The 13,752-nt window shown below is 37.9% G+C and overlaps 1 protein-coding gene across 1 annotated transcript in view; it reads left to right on the top strand.

Annotated features, from left to right (window-relative positions):
* Positions 1-13,752, top strand: part of slc2a4rg (SLC2A4 regulator) — a 75,429-nt gene that overhangs the window by 21,681 nt on the left and 39,996 nt on the right. The gene's annotated exons all lie outside the window — the stretch shown is intronic.

The raw sequence follows: 13,752 nt of genomic DNA, 5'->3' as shown, positions 1-13,752 counted from the left end.
CCACAAAGTTGGAGCAAGAAATTGTCCAAAATGTCTTGGTATGCTGAAGCATTAAGAGTTCCTTTCACTGGAACTAAGGGGCCAAGCCCAACCCCTGAAAAACAACCCCACACCCCTCCACCAAACTTTACACTTGGCACAATGCAGTCAGGCAAGTACCGTTCTCCTGGCAACTGCCAAACCCAGACTTGTCAATCGGATTGCCAGACAGAGAAACATGATTCGTCACTCCAGAGAACACGTCTCCACTGCTTTAGAGTCCAGTGGCAGCGTGCTCTACACCACTGCATCCGACGCTCTGCATTGCACTTGGCGATGTAAGGCTTGGATGCAGTTGCTCGGCCATGGAAACCCATTCCATGAAGCTCTCTACGCACTGCTCTTGAGCTAATCTGAAGGCCACACGAAGTTTGGAGGTTTGTAGCTATTGACTCTGCAGAAAGTTGGCGACTTCTGCGCACTGTGCGCCTCAGCAGGCGCTGACCCCGCTCTGTGATTTTACGTGGCCTACCACTTTGTGGCTGAGTTGCTGCTGTTGAAATATTCTGTAGTTCATAGGTGTTATCAGCACAGTATAGTTAAGAGCTCCCAGTGTGTTAACACATACAAAATGTATCATTTTATCTGACGATCATCCGTTAAATCTTGTTGGCAATGTCTTGTCAGGCTAGCCAGGTATGTCTGCCCAATAGAAATAGTTTTTTCTCAGCAATAAAAAAAATAGAACAAACCTTGGTTCAGGGTCATGAATTTGTGAAAGAAACTGGAAGTTTCATAGTTTGTATTTTAGGAGACGATTTATAGTTTACTGGATGCTAATCTCCAGTACCAAGAGATCGTACAGTCCAAATAAAGGACATTGAAAACATACACATTCTTGCTTTGCTACTTTATGATATTTACATTAATTGTGTACTAAAGATTTACCAATATAAATTGATAATTTATCAATTATTTTTCTTTGATTAATCTGTTTGTTGGGTTTAGGCTTGTTCAATATAACTGTTTTATTGTCCCTACAAACTATTTCTCTGTCATGATATCCAGTGAAGTTTACTTTGACCTAATTGTATTACTAGACCTGCCAACCTTTACACATTTTGCGTAGGGGCTCTGCAATTTAACATCAGAGTATGCCAATACAAGTTATCACACACAAGTATGCCAAAAGGGCAGTCTTTATGATTTGCACAGGAGTTTTGGCCTCTCCACTATTAACAGACGCCACCTGAAACCCCACCCCCTTCTCCCATCTCACATGCTCTCGACTGAACTGAAAGTGTTTTGACAAGTATATATTTAACATCAGTTAACTATACTTCTTAGGCATGTTTGCATGAGGTGAAACATTTGTGGAATTGAGTCCAAAGCTTTTGGGTGACAACATAGCATTTGTTAAACTTTTTAAAAGCTAACTGATTTCAGTAGTTTGGCTACTTGGCTATGATGCTACTGCCCAACACTGCATAAAGTACATTCTAATCCACTTAAAAGCATTATTGCACAAGACAATAACTTTGAATAAAATATACATAAGCCAAATAAAAGAAATACAGTGTAAGCAACTTTGGCAACTGATAGTTACATTTTCTGAAGACACTTAATTCACCAAATCTTGAGGTCAGGGTTACTGATCAGTCGGCCCCAGCACCACCAAGCTGCCATTGTTGGGCCATTGTGCAGGGCCCTTAACCCTCTCTGCTCTGGAGCTCTGTATCATGGCTGACCCTGCACTCTGACCCCAGCATCCTAACAAGCTGGGATATGTGATGAAAGAATTTCACTTTACTGTAATGTATATGTGACACATAAAGGCTTCTTCTTCAACATTCATACACACTTTGAATGTGTCTTGAGTTGCTACAAATGACTACTGTTTGGGAGGGCAGCACTGCATGACAGAATATTCTGTCATGAGTTTGTTTACAAGAACATATTTCACCTATAAAGGTCTCCAAACACCACATCTCCAAGTCATGTAGTGCTGCTTTAAAGTGATGGATTAGCCAAAATGAAATTTACCAAGATTATGATGTCCAGAGGTTGTTTCTTTAGTTTCTTTCTGAGGCTATGGGGCTAATGAAGATAGCAAATACAGGGAAATAGCCAGGGGGAACTTATAGCAAGCTATATTCCTAAATCATCATGATTCAATGATAATGTACTATTTAAGCTGTAACTGTTCAGTCTGTATTAGATAGTGCTGTGTTGTTGGCAGGTATAATGCAGTCCATAAGTAAATGTAGCAAATGTTTTGGCTCTATACCCAGTGTATCTATAAGGGTAAAGTGCAGTAGTTGTTAGGGTGAGGGTTAGATTTGCAGCTGGAATATTCCTTACTGGCAGTCTGCCTGAACCCTATTCAGCACATTTTACTATTTTGAACAAAGAAGACAAAAAAAGGCTCTGAAAGGATTATGTTGTAATTAGAATTGAATTTAAATTGCATGATTAATCTACAATTGCAGGTCTCTGTCCTCGACAAATTCCTGTAAAATGCATGTTTTGACTAACACCAGGTCAGAATTAGGGACATAATTCTTGATGAAATAATAGCAATCTTGATTTTGGGATTAGAATTGAGATTATGATTATAGAGTGTAATCGGAGTCAGCAGAACCTGAATTTTTAATGCTTGAAAGAAAAACGTGTGTAATGTGATTGCTGAATTATTAAATTAAATCTGAATCTTAAGATATTTTAGTATATTGGTTTTTAATTCAACTGTTTGAAATTCAGGTTGTAAAAATTCAGGTCTTGGAATTCAGAAAAAACCCAAAAACTATGGGATACTCACAAAGAGCAATTGAGACGGGATCTAATTAAACTCCTGGCCAATCACAGCACACCTCTGAGGTCATGGGGAGGGGCTTTAGTGCAGTGAAATTTTTATTTTTTTTCTCTCTTAGCCATTGGCTCATATTTGAGTTTCTCTCTTCTATTTCTCCATAATGTATAAAAAATGGTAAAACATACAAAATCACTAGACATTTTAGAATTGGAGATTTTAACATTTTGAGGGCTGTACAGTATGGGGAAGGCCCACATATGGCTGTTGTGGTTAGGTTTCCACATAATTTTGGCCATACTGTGTAGCTGCCGTTTAGTATAAAACTTAAACTAATCACATTAGGGTGCCAAGGGTGCAGTGTGTCTTCCCAAAGTTAAAATGAAACCAGAGATATAAAGCTGGAAAAAATAATTAGTTGTGGCAATGTTTTTGTTCTGCTGTTGATAAATATAGTGAAAGTGCAATAAGAAGACAATGAATATCAGTCTTGATAAACATCCTCTATGCTCAAAGGGTCACTGCACTGTGTAATAAAGATCTGCTTAGGACAAAGTTGTTTCTTCTCACTACAAGTGGGTGTTTAAATCATTCGGAAATTCAGAGTTTCCCAAAGTTGTTTCTCATCTGTTTTTTGTATGTAGACAGAGTGAGGCGGTACAGGTCACTGCTCACAAAAAACAAAGGGGAATAGAGACACTCTATTTTAAAAAAAATACATGAATTTTAAATATTTACGTTAATGCAAATCCTGTGAAATTAATGCCGTTTTCTCCGATAAGATTCAAACCTGGTAATTTACTTTTTGAACTCAGATTAATTCATTATGTTACCCTAGGCACTAAACATTTGTTGCCCTAATGTAGGAAGCTTGTATGAGTGACAAACTTTGTATTTTAACCTCATTTGGTGTCATTTTAAATTTAATATGCAGAAACAAGCAAACAGCAGAAATGGACACTGTTTAGGTGCTGATAAGCTGCTCCGCATTTTGTCTGGGAAGTGCTGCATTGAGTGGGTGGAGTCTCTGCGAACCAACCGCTGCTACAGGCTTGATAGTAACATGTTTCATCAAATTACATTGAAATTCTAGTACACCCACACAGAAACCGTTGTCTCATGTGCCTTCAGAAACTCGAAGTTTCATGTGAACGTGCTTGATTTGTGCAACCATTGCAGTCCATGAATATGCAGTGCAATGCACACCGAGTACTCTAAGGTCACTGTTGTTTTGTGTGTTTGTGGTTAACTAGGTGTTTATTACATGTGTACTCATACTCACTTCTGGAAAATTGTTAATCACTCAGAAAAACAAGCTCCTTCATTCAAATTTGTGTTCCCAAGTGGTCTCTTATGGCCCTCGATTGAAAAACCAGTGTATTTCTTATATAACCTGTATATCATGTGCTCTTTGGAAAATAAATCAGAAGGTTTTTAGTATCTGTCTTTTCTTCATCTCTATAGCTAATTTAGCATTTCTTGCTTTAACCGTTGTTTAGGCTCAAACCACCCCTTCTGTATCCTCAAGAAGACACACATGCATATCTAAATAAGAATATAGATGACCATAAACCTAATCCCAGTGAAATCAATTTTCATATTCTCTGGAAATCCTCTCTGTAAGTGACTCTGTGTACCCAGTAAAAACTGAAATAAGACATAGCATTCAAAAGAACAGAGGATCCTATTATTTATGGATCCTATTTTTAGGGGTCCAAGCACAAAGTGCTGGAACCCTATTGTTTTCGTTCTGATTTTTATTTTTTAGGGGTCCAAGCACCAAAGGTGCTGAAAGCCTATTGTTATTGTTAGGATTTTTAGGGGTCCAAGCACAGAGTGCACTCACCAGAAGTGGGCGCTATAATAAACAAATTTACCTTTTGGTTTATATCTTCACAACTATAGGGAATAAATTAAAAACCCAGAATTCATGAGTCCTCCTGAGTCTTTTTGCCATATAGTTTAATTAAATTCGGCTGATATTCTTAATTTTGGCTGATATTCTTTCTGCCATATTTAATTATCTAAAAAACCCTTCTTTTCCAAACTAGCCCAAGGGCATTCATTTGATCAGCATAAAGGGGGCAGAGCTAAGGTCAGATAGCTGTGTTTCTATGGAATTGAAAGTCTGATTGATCTGAAATTTGGTATGATGCATCTGTGTGCTTAAGTGTATCTGGCTTTTTGGTTCACTTGATTGAAAATCATGGCCCCCATCGGCCAGTCAGTTTTCAGCAGGCATTTGACAGGGTTTCCATTGAGCTTTCATCACGAAACTTGAATGATAGTAACGCGGGTCCCTATCCAAACCTATCAATTGCAGTCTCACTCAAACTGGCCGCTTGGGCCAATTCATGTTTGTGCACACAAAAACAAGCACATTTCTTGGAAAATATATTATTTTTAACCTTAATGTGTGTGCTCACACTCTGAAATAGCTGTCTTTTGGACCCTTCAGATCCACCCACTGAAATTTGTGATAATTTGCATTATATGCGAAACCTACTTTTGTGAAATTAGTGCTAGGATTTTCTGTGCTTCACAATTGTAATGTCAAACTACTCAGCAGAGCGTCCATCAATAATCATCAAAAACATGTTGACATTTGTAAACAATATTGCCTCCATATATAAATAAATTCTAAGGAGGTGGAGCTGGATTACTCAAATAGCTGTAATTCATGATTGGTGACATGGATTTGAACCAAACTTGAAAGACATGTTCAGTGCAAGGATCTGGGAATGACTGCAAAGATTGGGGGTGGAGTTAGGTCCTAATAGCTGTTTCTCAGGAACCAAAATTCCAATTGAGCTCAAATTTGGTGTGCTGCATCAAACTGCTGATCTGCTGATCTGTATTTTTAATCATCACTGAATTACTTCAGAAACATAGCCACCTTCAGCCAGTCAGGTTTCAGCAGGCATTTTACACAGCTACCACTGAGCTATCATCACAAAACTTGATAAGTTTCTTCATATGTGGTCTCTTTATTGTTCTATGTATCTTGGCAAGAACTGGCCACTGGAGGTGCTACGCGCGTGGAATGGTTGGACCCCAGCAGACCGCTGCTTGTGGCTATATTGTTATATTTATTGTAATTGATTCATTTTATAATATTGCTAATAAAAGCAGAAAACACCCACATTTGAACAGGAACAGGCTTTATTTATCTAATTAGAAATAACTAGGTCAGACACCCCAGTATTCACCTCAAACCTACATACCTCAACTGACTTGTGGCGATGACCGCGAGCAAAAATAGGACCAGGGTGCTCTATAAACTGTTGCTTCACATCACTGAAGCTGTACATTCTTGTTAACTGTTTACTGAAGATGTGTGATATTGTACTCATAAGCTGGTTTAAGATGTCAGTGCTTAGATCTCTCCTGCAGAGCCTGGCTAGTCTGCATTTGCTCATTTAGCCCTGAACACCATCCCTTGGTGGCAACAGACCCATAGGCGCATTTGGAACGGGTTTGGGTGGTTTTTCTACTTTTACCTTCCAGTGCTCACCATATCTGCAGACACTGCACTTTTGCATGAACCATTTGTTCTTCAAGTCTTGCCTCCTGTAGTATGTTACATTACACACACACACACACACACACACACACACACACACACACACACACACATACATTTTAAGTGTTAGACTTTGCTATGTTTCATTTAATACACTCAAGTGCTAAAGAATGAAAATTTCAGCAAATATTCTTTACACCAGAAACTTGTAATTCATTTTTGCTATATAATGAATGAAACTTAGCATGCCTAAACATTTAAATACATGAATATGCACTTGCTAAGATCACTGGTGAAAGATTTAGTTATATCATCCATAAACTCTGGAATGCTTTCCCCAGAGAATATAAGGAATGCTAGCACAGGTGTTTTTAATTTTAGATTAAAATGTACTTATTTAGCTTGGCCTTTTTATACTTTTTTTTTCTTTTCTTTTCTTTTTTTTTTTTTTTTTGAGAAATTCTCATAGATTTATAGTCTATTGTGCATTGGTTTGTTAATGTACTAACAGCAATGTTTTGACCTTCTAATCATTTAGAGGTCAAACGCAAAAATTGACACACAAGGATTTTTAAAGGCAAATTTTAAAGAATAAAAATCAAGCACATTGGGGTGATGGTCAGTTGTCCACATACTTTTGGCCATATAGTAAAAATGTATAATTCTAATATAGATTTACAGATACAATTTAATTTTCATTGTTTTCTTGAGTTTATACCACAGACAGTCACTTATTGAAAGATGTTCAAATTATAAACCTTCTAGTTGTTTCCAAGGATCCTAACATGTTGCTGCATGATGTAATTTTGTGTCATTGAATTGTTTTCAATATACAGTTCCCACTGAAAGTAGTAGAACAACAAGGCCAATTATTTTTATTTTTGTTATATACTGAAGACCTTTGGGTTTGAGATCAAAAGATGAATATGAGAAGATAGATCAGAATTTCAGATTTTATTTCCTAATATTAACATCTAGATGTGTTAAACAACTTAGAACATGGTACCTTTTGCTTGAACCCTTTTGTTCAAGTGATCAAAAATACTGGAACATGTGACTGACTGCATTTGCTATTAAAAAAAGATAAACCAACACGAAGACCAGAGCGCTGGAAGGTTTTAGTCTGGCCAAGTCAATCACCAGACCTTAACCCAATTCAACATGCATTTCACTTCCTGAAGAGGAGACTGAAGGGAGAACCCCCCAAAACAAACAATGGAGAGAAGCAACAGTACAAGCCTGGGAACTCATCACAGAAGAATGCAAAAGTTTGTTAATGGCAGTGAGTCGCTGACTTGATGCAGTTATTGCAAGCAAGGTATATGCAACCAAATTTTAAATGATATTTACTTAAAGCCTGTTTGTTCCTATACTTTTGCTAACCTAACAGTTGAGTGGTCTGCCACCAAAGGTACCGAGTTCCAAGTTGTTTAACACATCTAGATGTAGATATCAGGAAATGACAGCTGAAATTCTATCATATCCTGATATAGCCTTGCTATTCCAATACTTTCGCAGGGGACTGTATAAGTCTGAAAAATGGTCTTGTCTTGATGGTCTTTCTTAAGTGTATGACTGTAGTTTAAAATTTAATTTTTAATATGTAACACTTTCTCTGTTATTATTCATTTTTAAATGCTTAAGGGGGCCTTGACCATATTAATTTGCAACACTTGACGTACATATTGGAACAACACCACCCACACGCGCACACACACACACACACACACACACACACACACACTCTAGTTTGAAACTAGGGGGCACTCTAACAGTCAGATAACTGTTTCTGATCAACCTCTTGCCTGATTTGGTTGAAATGTTGCATCACATTTTCTGTTAGAGCATACTAATGCTTAGGATATTTTGTGACAGTGGCATAATAAACAGTGAAGATGTTTTGTGATTAAAATATGAAACAGGCCTGAATCACTTATGGGGCAATGTTGGAACCATTTCACTTGCTTACATTATGAAATGAAATTACATTACAAGTGAAATGGATGTTAGCCATGTGTTAGGCCTCATCGAGCCCAAACCTGGATCAGGAGAGGCGCTGTAACAGTAATTGCAGGTTGGGGGTATTTTCATTTTCCTTTTACTTCAACTGAATTCAGAGTTTTGTAAGTATATTTAAAATTAAGCCTGATAATGAGAAGTGCAACACTCCAACGTTGTTTATTGAGCTATTACAGCTCTCCTCTTTCACCCCCACCTCTCTCTCTCTGGATGTGTTTTTCAGACATACTACTGTAGTGTGCTGTGTGCAGAACATTTTGCTCTCAAGATTTTCTCTTCTCTTCAAATCGCAGGCTCTAACTGTCCACTGAACTAGGGATTTGGTTAGTTTTTGTCCAAAAATTGTAGTGCATTTGCGTGCTGGCTGATCTACATCAGTAGATCTTACAATTGATCATTAACGTCCACCCTGTCCACTTTTCTGCTGAGCGCAACTTTTACTGCTAACTGTTCTGTGGTTTTTAGAAATACATCAACAGATGTAGACTGTTTATGTTGAAATATTTCCTCTGATGTTGCTTGGTGGGAGTTGAGGTGTCTGTTAAGACCTGTATTTAAAGTGTCCTGTGCAGAATAATTGCATTGCACAAGAGAGAGTGAGGGAGAGAAAAAAAATTTGCAGACGAAAAAACTGACCACATTTAGTTGGAAATGAAATCCTGTTGAAGCAGTTCTGAAAGAATGCTCTTTTCGAGACACAATGTCTTGAAGGAGAAGGCCACAAACATGGCATGTACTTAGATAAAGCATGTTTTAGCCTTTTCCTATGATTTATCACAACTTCAAGTTGCCTGTAGTCTAGTTTCAGTTCTTTTAAGACTCTGGAGAACTGTTTTGTCCTCTTTTACAGCATGCAACATACATACTGGTTCCCTCAAGTTCACTACCTCACACTTAGAAATATTACTATATACTACAAGAAATGAAAATTGGTATTTCACTATGTGAGACTGTGTGTATCACAGCACAACAACTTGAACAGTATTTACATCAACTCATTTGGAAGATGCTTAAATTGACTTACAAGTGAGACGGAATGCAATCCAAGCTTACAGGTGAGCAGTTACATGTTAATGGTAATTCTCTTAGGCCTGGTTTATACTTCAGGCATAGCTGTGTGTGTGTGTGTGTGTGTACGTGTACGTCGAGGCTTAATGATATCCGCTAGATGGTATGTTGGAGACAAAACATCCCTGGCTGGTAGGTTTCCAGTATGTAGGTGTCAAACTACATATTGATCGCTGTGCAGCGGCATGAAGATGTTAAACACACAAACAAGCCCTGCCCGTAAGTTCCACTAAAACCTGCTGTCAGTGGGAATGTTGTCATGAGCTGCATTTCAGAGTGAAAACTGCGACCTTAAACTTGTGTATTTACTAGTCTGCAAGGTCCAGAATAAAACACATTCTGGTATATCTGAAAGCTTTATTAACCATTAACCATAGGGAAATCAGTTAGAATGGCCTTATTCTACTAGCTGTCAATGAAGTTTCTGTTGCCACCAACATCCTACCAATCAGGACAAGGAGTTGTCTCTGCTTGCCTGTGAGGCATGTTGCCTGTCAATTGCACTAAGCATTCAGGTGTTCTAGCCTTCACAGTGTGTATGCGTGTGTTTGTGGGGTCACTGTTGCTATCATGTCCTGTAGCCTAAGTTGTAAGGATCATGCTTCCAATCCCAGCATCATGAGCTTGATTCTCACATCCTGATGTAAATGCACATACATGTAAATGTACAGTAAATGAAATGAATGTAAATATTTCTATAAATGAAGAAATGAAACTGTAAACATGTTTTCATGTAGTACTAGTGTAAACATAGCACAACGCTGTAAGCAGACTGAAAAGCATTGGTCAGTGGCAAATCTGTGAAGTGCTCCTCTTTTTAAGTCCCGATTTAGACTGTGAAATATATGTTTTTAGGATGGTTTCACACCTACCTTGATTGGTGCAGACCTTTCAGACTTGTTCTTTTCTTTGTTTTGTTTTGACTCCACCTGTGCTGAGCAAGACAGAACAACAATCCACCAAAAAAAAAAAAGCTATATGATGTGAAAGTGACTAAGTGCATGTATGAAAAAGGTTAAAGTTAGTTTCATTGTTGACATTAGTCTTTTTTTTGGCTGTAATCACTTTTGAAAGCACTCTGATCAGCACCCACTGAGTTGCCACAGTATGAGCACAGAGAATGATGCATATGAAATGACATGACTCTTTAGGTTTGCTGAAAAAAGTATGTATTCATAAGCATAAACAAAGATATGTTTAAAGAAGAAAGCCGACAGGGGAAAAACGTATTTGGACACTATATTAAAATTCTAAATGCTGCAAAAAAAGAAAAAATCTTCTCGTGCAAATTGCAACTGTTGTCATTATAAAAGACATTGGCACTGGATGGGAAGATTTCACGCAACAAACAGTAATCATGGCGAGTTAGCATCCTAAATTTCTCAGGGACAATATTATAAAACTGATCGGAAAAAGCTAAAGAGCCATAGCAAAGAGCAACAACCTTAAACAGTAGAATTGGTTTGATAAAAAGTGATAAAGTCACTGTTTCTACACCTCACTCCTCTGCAAAAATAAATAAATAAATAAATCAAATGTATGTCTAAAAGCATTTAGACTAATTAGAACTATTTTGGAACAATATAATCAGACAAAACAAAATTAAAACTCTTTGGCTATAATTCAGCTTGTCATGCTTGGATAAAGAAAAGTTGCGTGTATGATCTCAGGAACACCATACCCACAGTGATGTACAGAGGTGGGAACATCATGATGTGGGGCTGCTTTTCTGCAATCAGTACTGGGGCATTACACGTCATCAAAGGAAACATGGTGCAATGTACCGGGACATATTAGAGGACAGTTTAACCTAGTTGGCTAAAAAACTGAATCAGGGAGAGATTGACGTTTAAATATGAAAATCCCCCCAAACATACCCCAAAACGTACAGCCACAATGATTTATTTTTAATGCCAAAATAAATCAAGAAGGTCCTGCATGTCCTAGCAAATCTCCTGACTTGAGTCTCATTGAACATTTATATGGAGGATTTTGAAATTGCGAGGAACTCTTGTAACCTTGGGCAATTGAAGATGATCTGTCAAGAGGAATGGGCCAAAATTGAATGCCAATGCTGCAAAAGCCTACTTATTTCTTACCGTAGACACCTCAAAGCTGTAATTGCTAACAGCAGCTTTGCTGAAAGTACCAATGTGGTGTTCAGATACTTTTTCCCTATCAATTTAATCATATCTTTATAAGGCACATGCAAAGAAATGCTGTAGAGCAAAGATGCCTTCAAAAATAATGAAATTAAATGTTTCTACATTTTAAAAAAAATACTATAAAGAGCAGTAAACAGTAATAAATGAAAAAAGTCAATATTTGGTGTGACGGTCCTTCGCTTTAAAAAAAAAAATAGTAGTCTCAGGTCAAATGTGTGCAGTTTTATAAGAAAATGAGCTGTAAGTTTTACTGAGCATCTTGCAGAAGCAGCCACAGTTCTTCTAGAGACTTTGACTGTTGCACTTGCTTCTTATTTTTGCAGCAAAACCCAGCAGCCTTCATTATGTTTTTTTTTTTGTCTGAAAAGTGTCTCTTATGTAATCTGCTGGAAGGCCACTGAAGAACACTGAACTCATTGTCATAGTTTGAGATGACTGTTGCTTTGTGACACGGTGCCTTATTAAGCTGGAAGTAGCCATTAGAAGATGGGTAAGTTGTGGCCTTGAAGGGATGCACATAGTCAGCAACAGTACTCAAATAGGCTGAGGCACTCAAGCGATGATTGATTGGTATTAACAGGCCCAAAGTGTGCCAAGAAAACATTCCCTACACCATTACACCACTTTCACCTGCCTGGGCTGTTGACACAAGGCAGGTTGGGTCCATGGATTCGTGATGTTGGCGCCAAATTCTGGCCCTACTATCTGTGTGCCTCAGCATAAATCAAGATTCATCAGTCCAGGCTACGTTTTTCAAGTCTTCAGCTGTCCAGTTTTGGTGAACCTTTGCCCACTGCAGCCTCAACTTTCTGTTCTTAGCTGACAGAAGTGGAACCCGACATGGTCTTTTGTAGCTCATCTACCTCAAGGTTCAACGTGTTGTGCATTCTAAGATGCTTTTCTGCTCACCACAATTGTATAGAGTAGTTATCTGAGTTACTGTAGCCTTTCTGTCAGCTCGAACTGGTCTGGCTATTCTCCGTTGACCTCTCTCATCTACAAGGCGTTTCTGAAACAGAACTGCTGCTCACTGTATCTTTTTGCTTCATTGCACCATTCTGAGCAAACTCTAGGGACTGTTGTGCTTGAAAATCCCAGGAGGAAAATACCAGCCCATCTGGCACCAACAATCAGGCCACAGTCAAAATCACTGAGATCACATTTTTCCCTATTCTGACGGTTGATGTGAACATTACCTGAAGCTGCTGGCCCACATCTGCATGATTTTATGCACTGCACTGCTGCCGCATAATTGGCTGATTAGATATTTGCGTGAATGAGCAGGTGTACAGGTGTTCCTAATAAAGTGCTGTAAGTTAAGTTACTAATAATCCATTAATAATCTGACTGATAGCTAAATCAGAATAAAACCATCTGCATACGTATGTGTATATACCTCAATCAGAATAGACTAAACCGATCGAAGCAATTGAAAGAGCTGGATTTAAAGCAATTTAAAGAGCTTTAAACAATCTAGTAAACAGAAAAATAATATAAATAGTTATATAATATAAATAATATAAAAAACAATAAACAGTTGTCTAAGAAATCAGTCCATGTTACACATAATCTCTTTAAAATAATTGTGAGGTTGATTGGACACCAAACTAACATTCTGAGGCAAACGTGGGGCATGGAGTGACCTCGCTAAATCCTCTGTGAGCTGAGGCATTTGTTTACGGCTTACGGCTATGCTCAGACAGATAGGCCCATCCTCTGTTTAAACGGCACCATTTCTTTTGTCGTAATTGAACGATTGGTTTTATCTGTTTTAATTTGTGGGTTTGTATTGACTCACTTCCTTATTTTTATATTCTTTAATTAATGCCAACAATACAAAATGACTGGTTTTCAGAAAATTTTCTTGATGGTACTCTTAGTCCCTGACCTAGTGATCTAGCATGAGGATGTGTTTTTGAATAGAGACTCCAACACTCGTCTATAAATTGCTATGGATAAGGGCATCTTCTAAATGCTGTAAACATAATAAAATTAACCAATTTAACCTCGACCAATCAAGTCAATCAAGTTGAGGTTTGCATTAGTTAGTCTTCGTAGGCATAAATTTACCCTGACTCAGGAGCAGGAGTAGGATACGAACATTTTTCTGAATTTACGGGAATTTTCACGAATACTAAATTTCTTATGCAAACGCTCGTAATAACGATTTACTCATAAATCCATTCGTA

Source organism: Pangasianodon hypophthalmus, chromosome 16, assembly GCF_027358585.1.
Source record: "Pangasianodon hypophthalmus isolate fPanHyp1 chromosome 16, fPanHyp1.pri, whole genome shotgun sequence".
NCBI classification, from domain to species: domain Eukaryota; kingdom Metazoa; phylum Chordata; class Actinopteri; order Siluriformes; family Pangasiidae; genus Pangasianodon; species Pangasianodon hypophthalmus.
This window is presented reverse-complemented; position numbering and strand designations above follow the sequence as displayed.